This window comes from Phyllostomus hastatus, unplaced genomic scaffold, assembly GCF_019186645.2.
Source record: "Phyllostomus hastatus isolate PE091 unplaced genomic scaffold, TTU_PhHast_1.1 phas_contig_30, whole genome shotgun sequence".
Taxonomy (NCBI): Eukaryota; Metazoa; Chordata; class Mammalia; order Chiroptera; family Phyllostomidae; genus Phyllostomus; species Phyllostomus hastatus.
The window spans coordinates 681,888-703,559 of NW_025333841.1; the positions used below are offsets into that span (position 1 = coordinate 681,888).

The window sequence follows — 21,672 nt, forward strand, 5'->3', positions numbered from 1 at the left end:
CTGAAGATTTTAAAAAATATATTTAGGTGCTTCTATGTCAAGTGTGTAAATGTTTACCAGGGTTACATCCCTCTTGTTAGATCAATTTCTTTAGGATTATGTAGTGACCTCCTTGTCTCTTGTTATGGCCTTTGTTTGGAAGTCTATTTTTTCTGATACAAATATTGTTCTCCCTGCTTTTTTGTTTCCATTTGCACAAAATATCTTCTTCCAACCCTTCACTTTCAGTCTGTGTGCATCTTTTGTTCTGAAATGGATCTCTTATAGATATATATATATATAGGTCATGTTTTCTTATGCATTCTGCTACTCTATGTCTTTTGATTGGAGTATTTACTCTCTTTACATTTAAGGTTATTATTACTAGGTACTTATTTATTGCCATTTCGTTCTTTATACCTATGTGACTCTGGGTTTTTTTGTTGTTTGTTTGTTTGTTTTATTTTGTAATCCTCTTCTTAAAGCAGGCCTTTAAACATTTCTTGCAGTACTGGTTTGGTGGTAGTGAACTCCTTTAGCTTTTTTCTTTTTTCTTTTTGTCTTGGAAGCTCTTTATTTCACCTTCAATTTTTAATGGTAGCCTTGCTGGGTAGAGTAGTCTTGTATGTAGTCCCTTAGCTTTCATCACTTTGAATATTTCATGCCAGTCCCTCTGGCCTGAAGTCTTTCTGTTGAGAAATCAGCTGACAGCCTTATGGTAACTGTCCATTTGGTGCTTTTAAGATTCTCTTTTTTTTCCTTTAACCTTTGCCATTTTAATTATGATGTGTATTGGTGTGGGTCTCTTTGGGTTCATCTTGATTGGCACTCTCCATACTTCCTGAACTTGTGTGACTTTTTCCTTCACCATTTCAGTGATGTTTTCTGCCATTATTTCTTTTTAAAAATATATTTTATTGATTATGCTATTACAGTTGTCCCATTCCCCCCCGCCTTCATTCCCCTTAGTTTGTTTTTGTTTTTGTTTTCGGTTTGGTTGTTAATAATTGTGAGTTCGCTGTCATTTTACTATACATGTTGTTTATCTTCTTTTTCTTAGATAAGTCCCTTTAACATTTCATAAAATAAGGGCTTGGTGATGATGAACTCCTTTAACTTGACATTATCTGAGAAGCACTTTATCTGCCTTTCCATTCTAAATGAAAGCTTTGCTGGATAGAGCAGCCTGGGATGTAGGTCCTTGCCTTTCATGACTTGGAATACTTCTTTCCAGCCCCTTCTTGCCTGTAAGGTCTCTTTTGAGAAATCAGCTGACAGTCTGATGGGAATTCCTTTGTAGTTAACTATCTCCTTATCTCTTGCTGCTTCTAGGATTCTTTTTCATTTTTATCTTGGGTAATGTAATTATGATGTGCCTTGGTGTGTTCCTCCTTGGGTCCACCTTCTTTGGAACTCTCTGAGCTTCCTGGACTTCCTGGAAGTCTATTTCCTTTGCCACATTGGGGAAGTTCTTCATTATTTGTTCAAATAAGTTTTCCACTTGTTGCTCTTCCTCTTCCCCTTCTGGTACCCCTATAATTTGGATGTTGGAATGTTTATAGATGTCCTGGGGGTTCCTAAGCCTCTCCTCATTTTTTTGAATTCTTATTTCTTCATTCTTTTCTGTTTGGTTGTTTCTTCCTTCTGGTCCAAACTGTTGATTTGAGTCCTGGTTTTCTTCCCATCATTGTTGGTTCCCTGTACATTTTCCTTTATTTCCCTTAGCGTAGCCTTCATTTTTTCATCTAATTTGCGACCAAAATCAACCAATTCTGTGAGCATCCTGATCACCAGTGCTTTGAAGTGTGCATCTGATAGGCTGGCTATCTCTTGGTCACTTAGCTATATTTACTGTGGAGCTTTGATCTGTTCTTCTGTTTGGGCCATTTTTTTTTTTTGTCTTGACAAGCCTGTTGTGTAGTGAGGGGCGGAGCCTTAGGTGTTCACCAGGGCGGGGCAACCCACGTCGCTGGGTTGTGACGTTGTATGTGGGGGCGGGGTCCGAGAGGAAACAGTGGTGCTTGCTCCGCTCTCTGTTGGACTTCAGTTCCTTCCGCCGCTTCCCCCAAGCAAACTGGGTGTTTCTGGTGCTAATTCCCGTGTGAGTAGGCTTGTGCATGTTCTAGGACCCCATGGGTCTCTCCAATGAACTCTCCTGTGAGGTTGGGAGTCACTCCTGGCACCTGAACCCCCACAGATGTTTTCAATCAGTGCCCCAAGGCTCTATTTCCAGGCGCTGGTATCCTGGGTTATGCTGTCTGGCTCCCCACTTTCACCTGGTTTATCTGCATGTGAATGTGGGACCGCCTGGTCAGCCAGTCGCCTTGCACGCAGTGCCTCAAGGGTCTGCCTATTGCCACCCAGCACCCAGGGTCTGCCTGCTGCGGTCTCGCACAGCCCGAATGCCTTACACTCCTGGTGCCACCACTTTTTGTGCCTCGACCCCTTTCTGCCTGGCCACCTGACTCCGCCCTTCCTACCAGTCTGGATGAATGTGTCTATTTTAACTTGTTGGTTGTCTGACTTCTATACAGTTCAATTTTCTGTCAGTTCTAGTTGTTATTTTGTTTCTAAATTATTGTTGTTCTTATTTTGGTTGTGTGAGGAGGCACAGTGTGTCTACCTACGCCTCCATCTTGGCCAGAAGTCCCATTATTTCTTTAAACAGGTTCTCTATCCCTTGCTCACTATCTTCTTCTCCTGACACCCCTATGATGTGGATGTATTTGTGCTCGATATTGTCCCAGAGGCCCCTTAGCCTTTCCTTATTGTTTAAAATTCTCTTTTCTTTTTGATGCTTTGCTTGGGTGCTTGCTGATTCGATCTTCTGCTTCATATAGCTTGCTGTTGATTCCTTCTGGTGCACTCATTTCAGATACTGCTTTCTTCATTTCCAACAGATTATTTGTTGTGTGTGTGGTTTCTATGTCCTTTTTATGGTTTACTATCTTTCTGTTTAATTTCTCACTGAGATCATTCATTCTTCTCCTAAGGTCCTTGAGCATCCTTTTAACCACTGTGTTAAACACTGCATCTGGTATCTTGGTGGCTTCCATTTCATTTACTTTTTTTCTGGGGATTTGTCTTGTTCTTTCATGTGGGACATAGTTCTTTGCCTCCCCATTTGGTCTGCCTTTTTGTGTATGACTCTGTGTATTAGGTAGATCTGCTATGTCTCCAGAGGTCACCTGAGCTAGGTGATCCAAGAAATGTTCCTTGTGTGGGTTATGTGCCCTCCTCTGTTGTAGTTGAGTCTTGAATGTTGTTGGCTCATTTGAAGGTGGAGTTAGCCTCAGGTTGGCTGACTATAAGAATAGAACTCGATCATAATGTATGAGTCACTGTTCAGGAGCTGCCCCCAAGGCAGAGTTGTTCCTAGCAGATTCTGGTGCCTATTGGAGTTCACTTTTGGCTGTGCTGTTTCTGTGGCGATTTGGGTCGAGCTTTGGTGAGGTTTGAAGCTCACCAATGGTTGTGTTGGTTCTGGGCCCACCTGGATAGGGTTCCAGTGCAGGTCAGTGTCAATATGTTGTTTATAACAAGACTTGGGCCACCCGTCTGGAGCTACCATGCTCTCCACTGATTGTGGCTCTGTCTTCGTGGCCTGGGTGTGGGTGGGAGGGGGAGAGCTGTATACAAACATCAGCTTCCTGCAGTTCTGAGCTGGGGGAAGGTGCAAGGGTCTCTGAGGTCAGCGTCCACCAGTTAGCTACTCCACCACCCTCTGAAGTTGCCTGGACTTCCTCTGCATCCTTTTTAAGAAAGGCTATAGAGCGGGCCTAGGCTGGCTGCATCTCACTGCCCCTACCACATAGCACAAACTCAGTAGGGAAGGGTGACTGGGTCAGGAGGACAGGGCTAATGGGTCTCCCACTTGAGTGCAGTGTGGTCACATACTCAATGAGGGGAAAGTGGCCCCTTCCAAAGCCATACCACTCAGTCTCTACCAGAGAACCTAACTGTAGCTCCCCCCAGAGGAGTGCACCACTGGTTCACATTGGATGCAGTCAGCTGTCCACACTGCAGGAGTGAGCTTGGTAGGACAGGGCCTCTGGGACTTGGTAAAACAGATCAAAACAGTCCTCCATAGGGGGTGGCACCAGCCAAGCCCCCAGGAGGAGAGTGAGCTCTACACTTCCCCTTAGATGCATAGCCACACCCGCTTTAGACCTAGACCAGAGCCTCTGAGGGAAGTGTGCTCCGAAGGTCCCAGCTCTTAGCTGCTTTCCCTTCCCCTAGCAGATCTGAGCTCAGCAGGGCATGGCCACCAAGACTTGGGAAGATAGAACAAAACAGTCTCCCATTGAATATGGTGCAGGTAAAGTGTGTAGGTAGAAGGGAAGACTGGCTCCTGTTCCAAAGCCTCAAAAGTTCAGTGTGTGCCAGAGTGTCTGCCTATAGTTTCTCCAGAGAAAGCACACACCAAAGGTCCCTGTTGACTGAGGCTAACAGACCTTTCTGATGGACTCAAGCTTGGCAGGGTGGTGTCACCAGTATTTGGAGGACAGGGTTAGTTCACTTCCCAGGCTGGTGCTATAAAAACAGGAGCGCCAGACTCTGGGACGATGGTGCCTGAAGGTGGTATGGGATATTGACTCAGGTCCAGAACCTTGTTAGCTGACCCTCCAGATCTCTCTTCAGAGCTCCACTGCCCAGATCTTCTCTTTATGACTCCCATGTGCCCTGAGTAACATTGCCTCTACCAGAGCTTGGGCAAGTGCTCAAGAGTGAGCGCCTGCGTGTTGACCCTTTAGGAGTGCACCTGTATTTCTAGCAGACTCCCTCCTCTTTCTGAGTCCCCACTGATTTTCACTGCCAAATGCTATTCGGGCTCCTCTACCCGGGCCTAGTGCTCTGGTTTGAAGGTTCTTGTATGGGGTCATGACCCCATGCTACTCAGTGGGGACTTTTGCAACTTAGATGTTCCTCCAGCTTCTCAGCTACTGCACATGGACACAGGGGCCAGCCCTCTCTGTGTCTCTGCCCTTCGTGCCAGTCTCTGTGTACCATCTACTATAACTCCTTGGATATAATACTGTTCAGCTGTCCTTCAGTTGGTCATTCAGGTTGATTGCTCTATGATGTAGCTTTAAATATGATGTGGTGTTGGGAGAAAGTATGTATAGCTTCAAGCTACTCTGCAGCCATCTTGAAACTCCTCAATAATTACTTTAAATATAAATGCACTGAACTCACCCCTCCAAAAAAGGCACATACTATCATATTGGATCAAAAAACAAAACCCAACCATATGTTGCTTTTAGGAGACACATCTCAGCTGCAAGGACAAATATAGACTCAAAATGAAAGTGTGGAAAACTATTCTCCAAGCAAATGACATCAGAGAAAAGTGGGTGCAGCTATACTTATATCTAACAAAATAGATTTCAAGATAACAAAGGTAATAAGAGACAAAGATATACATTTTACTATGAAAAAGGGGACATTACATTAAGAAGACATAGCACTTATCAACATATATGCACCCATCAGGAAATACTGAACTATGTAAAGCAACTACTAACAGAAAGGGAAAAACTGACAAAAAACAATCATAGTTGGTGACCTACATATTCTATTGACAGCTATGGATAGATCATCCAAACAGAAAATCAATAAAGGAATATTGGCCTTAAATGACACATTACACTAAATGGACATAATTGACATTACAGAACCTTTAATCCAAGAACACCAGATTATACATTCTTCGCCAGCGCACATGGGACATTCTTTTTTAAAAAAAAGATTTTATTTGTTTATTTTTAGACAGAGGAGAAGGGAGAAAGAGAGGGAGAGAAATATGGACGTGTGGTTGCATTCACGCGCCCCCTACTGGAGACCTGGCCCACAACCCAGGCATGTGCCCTGACTGGGAATTGAACTGACAACCTTTTGGTTCACAGGTTAGTGCTCAATTCACTGAGCGACACCAGCCAGGTCCACATAGAACATTCTTAAGAATAGACCATATGTTGGGACATAAACTAGCCTTTAGAAATTTAAGTAGATTGAAATTACCAAGCATATTCTCTGACCACAATGCTTTGAGATTAGAAATCAACAGGAAAAAGAAAGTGGGAAAGACTACAAATATGTGGAGATTAAACAACATGCCACAAAAGAACAAGTAGGTAGAAGAAGAACTAAAAGGAGAGATCAAAACACACACAAGGAGAAATGAGAATGACAATACAACATATGAAAACTTGGAAAGCAGTAAAAGGAGTAGTAAGAGGGAAGTTTACATATCATTATAGGCCTATCTCATGAAACAAGAAAAATTCCAAAAAATAACCTAATATTACAACTTAAAGATCTAGAAAAAGAATAACTGCAGCCTAAAGTCAGTGGAAGGATGGAATAAAACTTGGACCAGAATTGAATGAAATAGAGAACAAAAAGTCTGTAGAAAAAATTAATGCAACAAAGAGCTGGTTTTTTGAAAAGATTAATAAGATTAACAAACCTTTGGCTAGACTCACTAAAGAAGAGAAGACTCAAATAACAAAATCAGAAATGAAGGAGAAGTTATAACAGATACTACAAAAATACAAAGGATCATGCAAGAATAATATGTAAAAGTGTATGCCACCAAATTCAATAACCTAGAAGAAGCAAGTTTTTGGAAATATATAACCTTCCTAGACTGAATCATGAAGAACTGGAAAATCCAAATAAGATCAAAGACCTAAATATAAGATCTGAGACAATAAATTACATAGCAGAAAACATAGGTACTACACTTAAGAACCTTGGTCTTAGACAGGATTTTATGAATTTGACCCCAGAAGCAAGGAAAGTAAAGGCAAAAAAAAAAAATGAATGGGACTATATCAACCTAAAAAGCTTCTGCAGAGCAAAAGAAACCCTCAACAAAACAAAAAGGAAACCAACATAATAGAAAAGATATTTGCAAACAATAGCTTCAATATAGGGTTAATATCCAAAAGATATAGCCCTGGCTGGTGTGGCTCAGTGGATTGATCACCAGACTGAGAACCAAAGGGTTGTTGGTTCTGTTCCCAGTTAAGGCACACACCTGGGTTGTGGGCCAGGCCCCCAGTAGGGGGCATGTGAGAGGCAACCACACATTGATGTTTCTCTTCCTCCCTCCTTTCCTTCTCTTCTCTCTAAAAATAAATAAATAAAATCTTTTTAAAAATATCCAAAAGATATAAAGAACTCATACAACTGAACAACCACAAAAAGAAACAATCCAATTAAAATTTGTCAGAGGACCTGAACAAACACTTCTCCCTAGAAGACATGTAAATGGCCAATAGATATATAAAAAGATGCTTAACTTCACTATTAGAGAAATGCAAATCAAAAGTACAATGAGATATCACCTCACACCTGTTAGAATGGCTATGATCAACAAGACAGGTAATAACAAGTGCTGGAGAGGTTCTGGAGAAAAAGGAACCCTCATCTACTGGCAGGATAGTAAACTGGTACAGCCACTATGGAAAACGGTATGGAGTGTCCTCAAAATCTTAAGAATACAGTTACCACATGACCCAGCAATCCCTCTTCTGGGAATCCACCCTCCAAAATTGAAAACATTTATTCATATAGATGCTCCCTTATGTTCACTGTGGCATTATTTATGATGGCAAAGGCATGGAAACAACTAAGTGCCCCTCGATAGATGACTGGATAAAGAAGATGTGGTACAAATATGCAATGCAATACTACTCAGCCATAAAAAAGATGAAATACTGCCATTTGGGACAACATGGATAGATGTTGACCATATCATGCTAAATGAAATAAGTCAGATGGAAAAACTCAAGAACCATATACTTTCACTGATATGTGGAATGTAAAACTGAAAGCAACAAAGTAACAAACACGGCAAACAGACAAAAACTCATAGTCACAGACAACAGTATGGTGGTTACCAGAGAGAAGGGGCGAGGGTAGGGAGAGGTAATAAAGGGGATCAAATACACGGCGTCAGAAGGAGACTTGACTTTGGGTGGTAAACACAATGCAATATACAGATGATGTATTACAGAAGTGAATACCTGAAACCTATATAATTGTATCAATGTAACCCCAATAAATACAGTATTTTTAAAAAGCAAATTTAAATGTTTTAAGAATTAATATTCCTATAATTTAGGATAATCTTAACTAAGATGACTAATAATTTTGGTTTACTAAAATCACCTATCTTTCCTGATTTACCAGTGTTAAGTATAATATACATTTATCCCTGGCTGGTGTGGCTTAGTGGATTGAACGTTGACCTGCAAACCAAAGGGTCGCTGATTCAATTCCCAGTCAGGGCACATGCCTGGGTTGTGGGCCAGGTCACTGGTAGGGGTTGTGTGAGAGGCAACCACACACTGATGTTTCTCTTACTCTCTTTCTCCCTTCCCCTCTCTCTAAAAATAAATAAATACAATCTTTTTAAAATATATACATTTAGATTCTTATTCTATGATGGAGTATTCTTCTAAAACTTATACAGGTTTACCGACTGAATGAACTAACATTAATTCTACTAAATGTTTGCAACTGTGACAAATGTAAATTTGTTCAACCAAATTGAGTCATTATTCTGACCAATTTTATTTCAACAGAAATTATGTTTTGTAATATGTGAGTGTAAAGATAATTTATAAGATCTTTAGGTAACAAACTTTGAGCTGATATTAAATTTTGTTAATTAATGGATATTTCATCACATACCTAAATTATTTCTAAGAGAATGTCATTAATTACTAAGCATAATTTTAAGTTTATATGCTTTTGCTTCTTATTTTTACATGCCACAGAGATACTGTATGTATTTGGGTCTACTAATGACCATGTTATTTTTTGCTACCTAGAGAAGAGCATGGATATAGGAAGTAAGACGTTTCACAGAAAGGGAACTTGATTTGTTGAGGTCGAAGTTGACCAAGGTTAGATGGGTTTATTTATAAAATTTCCAAAAAGAACTTTAGTATCAAACACTATACTGATGCAAAACTATAATTTGGTTTTCTTGCTGTTAAAATGACATTAAAAGTATTTGTCTTTTCTTAATATTAGGTTGTAAAAGCTTTGCTTCAGGGGTGTCCAACCTTTTGGCATCTCTGTGACACACTGGAAGAAGAAGAGTTGCCTTGGGCCACACAGTAAATACACAGTGACACATAATCACACAAAAAAATCTCATAATCTTTTAAGTAAATTTACGATTTTGTGTTGGGCTTCTTTCAGAGTCAATCTGGGCTGCATTCAACCTGCGGGCCACAGGTTGGACACTCTGATACAGTATAAGTCACCTTCCTCTAACAAAGACTCTGTGTCTTAGTAGAATGACCTATGGTTTATGTTGACTTTATGTTCCTGATTATTTAATGGTTTTCAGGAACAAATATAAAGGACGCATGGACAAAACCAAGGCAGGGTAGAATCGGGGGACAGAGGTGGGGATGGCTGGGGTGGGGGCAAGTGGGGAGGGTAAATGCAGACAACTGGACTTGAACAACAATAGAATAATTGAAAAAAAAAGAAAGCAGTCTTCTCACTTAGGAAAGAGATGAAGTTCTTTACAGTTACATCCTCTCCTATGTTCATTTTTATAATCTTTTATCATCATTTTGGTTAGATAGAAAAGCAAGTATTATCTTTCTATTACCCATAAGCCTATCTTAACTGAGTCCCACAGGGCCCCTGGGAAATCACAAAGGATTTATCCTTTCACTTTACAAAAAGAGAGGTGCTAGAAATCATTAGGTTTATTCAATATGTTGCTATAGATGCCATGCATGGGAAGAGTTGCCAAATCAGAAGAGATGCTCAGCCTTCCCTAGGTTACATTGGTATAGGCAAAACGTTGTTATTTATATATTCCAGAAAGTGTGTGCTGTATAGGAAGTGCCTAGAGATTCATCAGTGTCCTTGCTGGCCATATGTTTCTATTTGTCAGAGTCTCAGTGCTGCTTTGTCAGATATTAGGCAACTACAGCATAGTGTTTTAGGTCATAACTTTAAACTTTTTAAAGATTTTATTTACTTATTTTTTAGAGAGGGAAGGGAGGGAGAGAGAGGGAGAGAAAGAGAGAGAGAGAGAGAGAGAAACATCAATGTGCGGTTGCTGGGGATCATGGCCTGCAACCCAGGCATGTGCCCTGACTGGGAATCGAACCTGCGATGCTTTGGTTCGCAGCCCGCACTCAGTCCACTGAGCTACGCCAGCCAGGCACTCTTTAAACTTTTTAAATGTTAACTTGGTCTTAACTTTGCTTCTTTATTTTAAATCTAGCATCCATTAGGTCATTTTTTTTCATTTGGGGATTTGCATCAATTACCTATGGAATTTTATTAATATTTAGATGTTTAAGATCTACTCCAGTTTACTAAATCTCTTTACTTGATATTCTCAATATATTGTAACTATATATTCAGTGTATTTATTGTATATTTTATCAGGATTACTATATATTTGAGGGTTTTTTATCTCTAAGATTATGTTCATCCATTTTTATAAATTAGGTATCATACCATCTCTGAAAATAGGTTTAATCACTATGTTTATGCATATTTTATCTAAAAATTTTTGGATTGGCTTTTACCTTGTTTTGCATGCCACTGAAACCACCACACATCCTTGTCAGCTGCATTGTTATTCTTATAATAAGCTCTCGTCAGAACCTTCACTTTGGAAAATGATCAGTAGCAAGTTAACCACATTTATTTTGTAAGTCTTTTGTCACCTATAGATAGTTTTTTATGTTTTAATTTGATATGTCCCCAAAAGCACTTGTAATCAAATACAAGCTAGAGTGCTTCATCTTCAACAGAGAAAGACTGTTGCAGAGCCCCCATGGAAAAGAATTATGCCAAGTACTGTTGATTACAGGCTTCTGATTGTATAGTTTAAATAATTTTGAGACCATACAGTGAACTGAATCAGGATTTCAAGAACTCTACTTGAGAAGCAGATGGATTAATGAGACTGCTAACACCGGGTTGAATGAAACAAGAAATAATCACATAGACCTGCATGAAGTAATGAGGTATGATTGTGGCTTTTATTTAGAATATTGCTCACATTTTAATGTTCTGCTTTCTGGATATATAAGGAACTTTCTTCTCTTTTCTCTTATCATATTTGTAACTCATAATAATTTAGTAAACCATACTTTTGTAAATGGAAATGAACCATTTGTAAATGATATCTTATCCCCCCTGTGTGAGCCCTCTAGGATTCAGAAACTCTTATTGAGTATTGTTATTTTTATATTGATGTATTTACGTGCATAGGCTCAGTAGGAACCTGCGCGTCCTACTTGTTATCATGACGTGATTAGAAACACTGGTTATATAACCAAGGCCTTGTCTGGAATCTCATATTTGTGAATGATGCTCATTGAATCAGATATGATCAGATACTTTTAAGAAACTAAGGTTGACTTTATGGAGCCAATGCACACAAAGCCCTCTTAGGAGAACTAGCCTGGCACCTGGCTTACAGGGCTCCGGGTAAGGAAGGTTCCTTCCCAGCAGGCCCTGGAACCTTAGAATGTTTGGGGAACTCCAAGAAGAGCACCTACTGCAGGTAAAATCTTCTTCACTTGGCTTCCTAACCTTAACAGACTTCTAAAATTTTAAACTGAGATTTCTTATGGAAATTTCCAGCAAAGCGAGCTTAAGTTCTATATGGCAAATTATTATTCTTGCTAATGAGACCTAATTTTTACTGTTTTTATTGATGCTATTATTCTTGCTAGTGAGGCTAAATCTAATGAGACCTAATCTTTATTGATGCAAAATTCACATAAATAAAAATAACCATTTAAAATTATATAATCCGGTGGCATTTAGTGCACTTATAACATTGTGGAACCATCATCTCAATCTAGTTCTGAACCATTTTCACACCTCAGAAGAAATCCCTGCACCAATTAAGTGGTCATTCCCTTTTGCTCCCTTCCCCCTAGTTCCTGAAAACCAGCAATCGGCATTCTGTCTCTATGGATTTACCTAATTCTAGATATTTCATGTAAGTGGCATCATATAATATGTAACCTTTTGAGTCTGGCTTCTTTCACTTGGCACAATATTTTCAAAGTTCTTACGTGTGAGAGCATGGATCAATACTTTTATTCCTTTTTATGACTCAGTCATAGATATGTACCACACTTGTTTGTATAGTCATTTGTTGATGGAAATTTGGGTTGTTTACACCTTTTGGCTTTTGTGAATAATGGTGCTATGAACATTCTGTACCACTATTTGAGTACCTGTTTTCAATTCATGTGGCTATATACTTAGGAGTGAAATTTCTAGGACATGTAGTAATCCTATGTTTAACTTTTGAGGAACTTCCAAGCTGTTTTCTATAATGGCTGCAGTGTTACATTCCCACCAGCCATGTACAAGGGTTCCAATTTCTCTACATCCTCACCATCCCTTATTTTCTGTTTATTTTTTTAATTCTAAAATTCTAGCCATCCTATTGGGTATGAAGTGGTGTCTCACTGTGAATTTGATTTGCATTTCCCTAGTGACTAATGATGTCGAGCATCATTTCATGTACTTGATAGCCATTTGTATGTATCTTCTTTGGAGAAATGTCTGCTCAAGTCCTTTGCCCATTTGTATATTGGGCTTTTTGTTGTTGCGTTGTAGGAGTTCTGGATATATTCTGGGTGCCAGACCTTTTTTACAAATACGATTTGCAAATATTTTTCCCATTCTGTACATTGTCTTTTCACTTTCTTAACAATGTCCTTTTAAGCACAAAAGTTTTTAATTTTGAGGAACTCCCATTTATCTATTTTTCTTTTGTTTATTATGAGACTAGCCTTGTTTTGAGTTAAAAAATGATCTTTCTTTGAGATTATCTTTGATCAAAAGGGGAATAACTGTATAGAGATGTTTTGTGTTTCAAAGGAAAACTTTGCCTCATCTATATCATGTCATTCCAGGTGATCAGGACATAGTTATTGTCTTTGAGCTATTTTGCATCTCTTTTTAATTGCAGGTTACTGATGAGTATGCAAACCTGGGTTGTGTGTGTGTGTGTGTGTGTGTGTGTGTGAGTGATAGAGACATAACTGACCTTCTTCTGTACATAAAAAACCAGTTTTGGTACTTATGTGGAAACTGGACTAGATCCTGGTACCTTGCCCAAATTGTTGATAGTTACCAAATTTCCAGTTATCAGTTTTCTTCAACATCTGGCTAATATCCTCTAAACTAACTTGTCCAATTTTTCTTCCTCTGCCTGACTTGGAGTAATCAAGAACTGAAACGTGACTGCCTAAACCCCTATCAGGACCCTGTGCTGCCTTACAGCTTGCTTCTTCTCTATGACCTGAAGCAGCCCTGCAAGCTCCAGTCTGATGACTTGATACAAACCTGGAAGAACTCATCACTGCAGCAGGCCATGAATGACTGGAATTCCCCTTGAACAATCTGTTGCCTAGGCTACTAAGGAAGTCTAGAGAATGCTTGGTCATGTACGTCCTTACATGAGAGGTAACCTAGATTATGGTCGATGTCACCAAGAGCACTGACATCCTAGGTCCATGAGTGATGCTGGAAAATGGAAAGATTTCCCTCCATGTCTTAGAAGCCACTTGACTGGTTACCTTCAAGGTTCAATTCTTGGCTCATTACTGTAATTTAACCTTTTATATCAATATCTTCCTTTTTCATTTTAGTCCTCCATCTTTTAAGATGCCTGATCTCCAAGACCCTAAAACAAGTAACTTTTGTTACCAACTCAACAGATAGTTCATCTGGTTTTATAAGAACAACAAGTTAAGAGAGTCTTCAAGAGACTATTTCTTAGACCCAGCTTCATCCTACTCAGGAGGTTTAAAATTGCATCTAAGTTGCTCAGCAATGAAAGGTATTTGTCTGGGAAAAAAGGGAAATGGCAGTGCCGAAGTTTATTTGATCCCCATGCTCCCCAGAAATCAGTAATGGTTAAGAACCTCTCCCCTTAGTTTTCCGGGAGAAGGCTAACTGCAAAGGAACAGCTTACCCTGACATATTATCCATCTCCATTTTTCCAAATGATTCCTCTAACACTCATAGATGACTCCTTTGTTTACCTGCCTGTCTCTATAAAGCCCCAGGCCTCCTTCCTTTTCTTTGAGATAGTCCTCCTTAATAAATGTTCTCTCCATTGCAATAGCTGAATAAAATAATTTGTCTCCTCAGTTGTCCAGCACATTTTGCCTTCCACATAATCAACACAGATATATTCAGAGAATAAGAGCAGGTTTAGAAGATACATTTCTGAAGACTTTGAGAAATGTGCCTGCAACTTTGTGGCTAGGCATTCTTTTTTTCTTAGAAATATGTAACTTCTTAAATGCTAAATTGTAAAGCACAAAGTCAATGATTAAGAAAAAGAACTCATAGACACGGACAACAGTGCAGTGACTGCAGGGGAGGAGGCGGATGGGTGGTGGGCGGTAGAAGAGGGGATAAGGGGGATAAATGGTAATGGAAAAAATATAATAAAAATAAACTATTTTTTAAAAAGAAAAAGAAAGAACAAGTACAGGGCCCAGTCAACTGCATTTGCTTACATGCATTTGCTGTTTTTATGTCCATTAGACCAGAGATCAGGGATTCTTGGATCATGACTTCAAGACATTTATGTAAAACAATGGGTGGCTACCTCAGCCTAGGCAGAGCCAGATACCTGCAGTGTTCAACAACTTAATTGTTACTGACAAAGATTTTGCAACAGTCATCCTTTTTCTTTTTTGTTCTGGTATTCAGAATTAGCATTACAGATTTTCAGTGTTTTCTTATTTAGTCCTTCCTCATACTTGCTCAGATATCTATTTTCTCTTTTAGTGCTAGCATAACTCTTATCATTCTTTAATTATAGCTATTTTGATTCTTTAGAGTGGCGTGGACCAAGGCTAATTTTCCCCCTTTTTTTCTTTATTGTATTTTTTTGATGACCATTTATTCCCCTTATACTCCCCTCCCCCCAGCAATCCACCATTGTCCATGTCCATGAAACAAGCTGTAGTATGGTTTCGCTTTTCTCTGTTATTGGCATATAAGAAAAATAATAGCTAACATTTATTGGTTAACCTGTGCCAGGAACTGTACTGGGTGCTTTCAATATGTTAATTCAATTAATTTTCACAACAGTTCTGTGAGGTAGGTACTATTATTATTTCCATTTCATCAATGAGGAAATGAAAACATAGGGAGATTAAGTAACTTGTCCAAGGTCACACAGAAAGTAGCTGATCCTGAGTTTGAATTCAGGCAGTCTGGTTAATCAGCCCACAAGCTTAATCACTTTGTTAAACAACTTTGATATCATTCCATCAACATCTATTACTTCTTCTATTTCTCATAATTTCCTCCACTTTCCCTTCATGCGTATTTGCCTTTCACCAACTCAACTGTGTAATGTTGGTGAAATTGGCTACTTTGTCAGTTTTCTTTTAGCTCTTCACTCATCTTTCTCATTTACCACTTTTTCTGTTTGCCTCCATCCCCTTCGCCATTTTTCTGACTTGAATTTAAGCGCTTTTTGGTTAGAAAACAAACCAGCACAGATCCTTCTAGTAGTAACTTCAATAATGCACCAAACTTTAATCATTTCAATTTTCAGGTAATGGGGATTTGGGAATTAAATGGGTTTTTAAACCCCCTCCCCCCAAAGCAAGTAAATGACCCAGAGCCAAATTTGCACAAATTGACTTTGCAGTGGTCCTTTCTTTTATAAACCCAATTTAGCACTGACCTAGCACCTTTGGATGTAGGATTTAGACAGGACAATGTGTGAAAAAGGATTAGGTCAAAAGGCCCTACTTGTTAATAGGAGCAAATCCATTAACTGCGTGACAAAACCAAAAATGTTATCTGGGAGACAAAATCAATGTGACAGCATCATAATTCTATAGAGTTCTCACTCCACACCATTTGGCATGATAAGCAGTCATACTGAAGACAAATGAAGGCTTGGGAGAGTAGAAGTAAGGTAATATTTGCTTGACAATGAATCAAGAAAATGGACTCTGAATTCGTTATGGTGAAAAGTGCCAGAAGGCCACTTTTAGAATCCATGAACCATACTTCCCTTTGGATAATTATGTCATCCAAGGTAAACTATTAGAAAAACTGTTAAGCAGTTCTATTTACCACCAAGAATCCTAGAGAGTTTATAAACAGAAGCTAACATTTGCACTAAGAACAGAACAGTCAAAGTGGTGAGTGGGTCCCTGAAAATTGCCGTAAGGTTAATACAACTAGGGAATACATTGAATGATGAACTAAATTCACTTGTTGTTTCCTTTGAGCATGCAAGGTCTCATTTTCCTGGATCTATGCCCCTTTAGCACATTTTCTTCCTTAGATAACATAGGTAGAATTTTCTTGCTCTAAAATCTGGTTTTATTTAGTAAAGTATAGATTAGCAAATCAAAATCTTTACTTGGCTAGTGAAGTTTTCCTTTATATATTCTTCTCTTGGAGAAAGAGTTCAATGAAAAGACCCAGACATGGATCCAAAAGCCAATTCCCAGTGTGTGCCCCAGGTTTAATAATGTGCAGTACCTCAAACTGATCACATTAGAACACTGGGTACAGAAACACTGTGTAACTCTGAATGACAGCAGCATATTCAACAGGTCCAGCTACTGTGCTTACTAAGGCAGAAGTGTACATACATGCTTAAAGAACGTTAAGAAATATGTATAAAGCAACAGAAGTCTGTCTGGTCTAACTGCCCCCTAAACCAGGAAATTCAATTAACCAGGCTATTCCATCCGCAAACATTCTGGTAAATCAAAAATATTGCTTTTTACTTAAAACCCTCATTTACTGAAACTTAAAAACCTTAATGGTTTAGACAGCAATACTAAATTAAGGAATTAAATGTACTCTCTTCCCCCACAAGAAAAGTAACATTTTAGACTTAATTGATGGAAACCGTGCCTGCTCAACCTTTCTAGTTAAGTAGAAAAAAAAAAAAAACACTGGCAAAGCAGGCAGTCCCAAGCTTAATATATATGTATTTGTATTTCTGCACCTGGTCCTGGCACACCAGACGAGTGTTTCAAGAGCCAAAGACTTTATGAGCTTGCATCCCCAACCTACGTAATTGACCCAAGTAAATTGGCTGCAGTTTATATTAGGTGTGGATAGCAGGAAATGCCATTGTGTTCAGTGAACTGATCACAACCTCTGCTGAATAAGAGGAGAGGAGAGGAGAGAGACAGAGACAGAAACAGTCAGAGAGAGAAGAATGAGAACACGAAATTTCTTTTAAAATGCAGGAAATAATGTGTAAGACTTTCTGGCCTCTGCTGATGCAAATGTCGGGTAATTTTTCCCTTTTTACTGAATATATTGGAAAGATGCACATTAAAACCACAATGAGATATCACCTCACACCTGTCAGAATGGCCATCATCAATAAATCAACAAACAACAAGTGCTGGCGAGGATGTGGAGAAAAGAACCTTTGTGTACTGTTGGTGGGAATGCAGACTGGTGCAGCCACTATGAAAAGCAGTATGGAATTTCCTCAAAAAGCTAAAAATAGGGTAATTTTTGATATACAAAAATATGGATGCTCCTCAAACATCCTTTTGGCCATAGGATTAAGCCTCTGTACAAAATTTGACCATGTATTACTGAAACTTTTCAAAACTTGCATTAAAAACTTGCATCTAAGGTGTTGTCATGTTCTATCTACATTGATTCTAATACCAGAAAGACAGAAAAAAACATTTTGAATATTCTTTTTATACCTTATCTGAAAACAAATGACTAGCTAAATTCTGAAATATTATTCACAATCACAGTATGCACATATTCTACTCAATGCCTTTCACCTGTGGATTGTGACTTCCTAGCATAATGGTAATCATTTCTATTTTGTATAAAGAGATCTTTTGTGGTTTACCTCATATATTTATAAGAAGGGATCATGCTTAAGGCAGGAGGTAAAGGGGCCTTTGTGGCACCCATAGGTGTGCTGGAACAAGGTTTGGAATTTTGGGGGCCACCCCGAGAAAATGAACCCTGAAATGTAACATTACTACTGGCCCCCAAAAGTACTGTGGCCTCCTCTAATGCCTCAGTCTCCAGTCTCAGGCCATTTGCCTAACAAGGGACACTATGCAATTAACCTGCAGGTAGGAGCCAAAGACTCATTCTGTGCTCTTTCTCTGTCCCCAGGGTTGTCCCTAAGGTTGTGGACAACACACGATGTCTGGGGTTCCACCCTTGAGGAGCTTACAGTTGAGTTGAATCAAGTTGTAAGAAAAGAGTGATACACATTTTAAAAATACACAAGATGTGCATGAGTAAGTATAAAATTATATGATGTATATGATGCCTGCCTCAACTTCCAACCATCTACCCTAACCTGAAAACTTTCTTCTAGGGCTCGGAGAACATATGATCTCATTTGTTCTCGTTAGACACATGACAAGTAGGGGAAGAAATGACTATTTCCCCTTTACAGTTGAGAAACAAAAATGATTTATGTCTCAAGGTACTGAAGGCATTGGCTGCATATTCCACAACCTTGAGTCCTGTGTTCCTCCCAATGTTCCCTCCTCTACAGCACATGTTACACTGCTTGTGATAACTTTCTAAAGCACGATTCTGACAGTATCACTACTCTGCTTAAAAATCCCTCCATGAGACCCATGACTACAGGAAAAAAAGATCCTTTCTTTAACATAGTTTGCCAGGTCCTTTATAATTTTGCCCCTGCCTATTTGCTCAGGCCTGTTATCTTACCATTCCCTCTAGTGCCCACAACTTAACCTCATCAAACTCTCCCTATCCCAAACACAATATATTCTTCAACTCTCTGGGGCTTCGCACCTATGTAGTCTTGGATGGAGAATGACTTCTATCTCCTATGACAACTTCTTACCTATCCTTTAATATCTAATTGTGAAGACATCCCTAAAGTTCCCCTTCCTTTTCCCAGGAAGAAAAAGGTGATTTCTTTTAGACTGCAGCAATGTTTTCAAGTCTCTATTACGGTACTTAATCAAACTGGCTTGCAGTGATTACTTCATGTACCTGTCTCTTCCACTAGACCAGCGATTTTCAACCTTTTTAATCTCATGGCACACATAAATTTACTACTAAAATTCTGCAGCACACCAAAGAATATATTTTTGCCAATATGACAAAACTAGGTTTATTTTTTCCCTTTTTAGAAAAGATTTTATTTCTTTATTTTTGGAGATAGAGGAAGGGAAGGAGAAAGACAGGAAGAGAAACATTTATGTGTGAGAGATACATCAATTGGTTGACTCTCTCATGCACCCCAAGTGTGGACAGGGCCCACAACCCAGGCACATGCCCCAACCAGGAATCAGCCATTTGCTTTGTGGGATGATGCTCAGTGAACTGAGTTAGCCAATTCCCAGTCAGGACAATAGGTATCATTTTGATTCATTCACACTGTACAGCTTTTGTTGTGTTGTCTGTTGTCATTTTTTAATTTGATAATCTAAAGGAAAAGAGGACAGAGTCCCTGACTAAATAATCAGGTATTGTATATTTTAAAAATTCGAGGACTTCCAGTGAAGGTGGAGGCATAGGTAGACACACTGCGCCTCCTCGCACAACCAAGATAGGGACAACAACAATTTAGAAACAGAATAACAAGCAGAACTGACAAAAAAATTGAACTGTATGGAAGTCGGACAACCAAGGAGTTAAAATAGACACGTTACTCCAGACGGGTAGGAGGGGCGGAGTCGGGCAGATGGCGCGGGTCGAGGTGCAGAGAGCGGAGAGGGTTGGGACCGGGCACGTAAGGCAGCCGGGGCACGTGAGACCGCAGCGGGTGGACCCTGGGTGCGTGCAAGTGGCAGCTAGCAGACCCCAGCCGAGGGGTGGAAATTGGCAGACCCAACGAGGCAGCAATTGTGAAGCAGGGCACTCCTTGAAACCCAGGATCCTAGCGCTGGGAAATAGAGACTCGGGACACTGATGGAAAACACCTGTGGGGGTTGAGGCGCAGGGAGAAACTCCCAGCCTCACAGGAAAAATCGTTGGAAAGTCCCACGGGGTGCACAAGCCCACCCACACGGGAATTGGCATCAGAGGGGACCAGTTGGCTTGGGGGAAGCAGCAGAAGGAACTGACGTCGGACAAAGAGCGGAGCAAGCACCATTGTTCCCTCTCAGACCCCGCCCCCACATACCCCAACCCAGCGATGTGGGTTGCCTTGCCCTGGTGAACACCTAAGGCTCCGCCCCTGTTACGTAACAGGCGCGACCAGACCAAAGGAAAAAAAAGATGGCTGAAACAGAATTGCAAGCCCCAGAATCAGTACTTTTAAGTGACTGAGAGATAGCCAACCTATCAGATGCACAGTTCAAAGCACTGGTGATCAGGATGCTCACAGAATTGGTTGATTTTGGTTGCAAATTAGATGAACAAATGCAGGCTATGATAAGTGAAATGAAGAAAAATGCACAGGGAACCAATTAGTGATGGAATGAAGGCTGGGTCTCACATCAATGGAGTGGACCAGAAGGAAGAAAAAACCATACAATCAGAAAAGAATGAAGAAATAAGAATTAAAAAAAATGAGGAGAGGCTTAGGAACCTCCAGGACATCTTTAAACGTTCCAACATCCAAATTATAGGGGTACCAGAAGAAGGGGAAGAGCAACAAGTGGAAAAGTTATTTGAACAAATCATAAAGGAGAACTTCCCCAATCTGGCAAAGGAAATAGACTTCCAGGAAGTCCAGGAAGCTCAGAGAGTCCCAAAGAAGTTGGACCCAAGAGGAAACACACCAAGGCACATCATCATTACATTAGCCAAGGTACAAATGAAGGAGAGAATCCTTGAACAGCAAGAGATAAGGAGACTGTAACCTACAAAGGAGTTCCCATCAGACTGCCAGCTGATTTCTCAAAAGAGACCTTCCAGGCAAGAGGGAGCTGGAAAGAAGTATTCCAAGTCATGAAAGGAAAGGACCTACATCCCAGACTGCTCTATCCAGCAAAGCTTTCATTTAGAATGGAAGGGCAGATAAAGTGCTTCTCTGATAATGTCAAGTTAAAGGAGTTCATCATCACCAAGCCCTTATTTTATGAAATGTTAAAGGGACTTATGTAAGAAAAAGAAGATCAAAAACATGTATAGTAAAAGGACAGCAAACTCAGAATTATTAACAACCACACCTAAAACAAAAACAAACTAAGCAAACAATTAGAACAGGAACAGAACCACAGAAATGGAGATCACATGGAGGGATAGCAACAGGGGAGTGGGAGGAGGAGAGGGGGAAAAGGTATAGAGAATAAGTAGCATAGATGGTAGGTAGAAAATAGACAGGGGGAGGGCAAGAATAGTATGGGAAATGTAGAAGCTAAAGAACTTATGACACATGGACATGAACTAAAGGGGGAGTGTGGGTGGGAGAGGGTGCGCAGGGTGGAGGGGAATTAAAGGGGGAAATGGGACAACTGTAATAGCATAATCAATAAAATATATTTTAAAAATTCTTGTGGCACACTGATTGAAAACCACTGTGCTAGAGTATAAACCCTTTGAGAGCAAGGACTGTATCTTAACCACCTTTATACCTTCAGTACCTAGCAAAGTATTTGGCATATGGTAGGCTCTGAAAATATTTTTTTTATTTTAAAGAATTTATGGGAATGGTGAAATGGCTAAAGAATGGAGAAAAGGATTCATGTTATTTACCTT

At 39.7% G+C, this 21,672-nt stretch overlaps 1 protein-coding gene across 3 annotated transcripts in view; it reads right to left on the reverse strand.

Annotated features, from left to right (window-relative positions):
- Positions 1–21,672, reverse strand: part of HDAC8 (histone deacetylase 8) — a 240,392-nt gene that overhangs the window by 167,821 nt on the left and 50,899 nt on the right. The gene's annotated exons all lie outside the window — the stretch shown is intronic.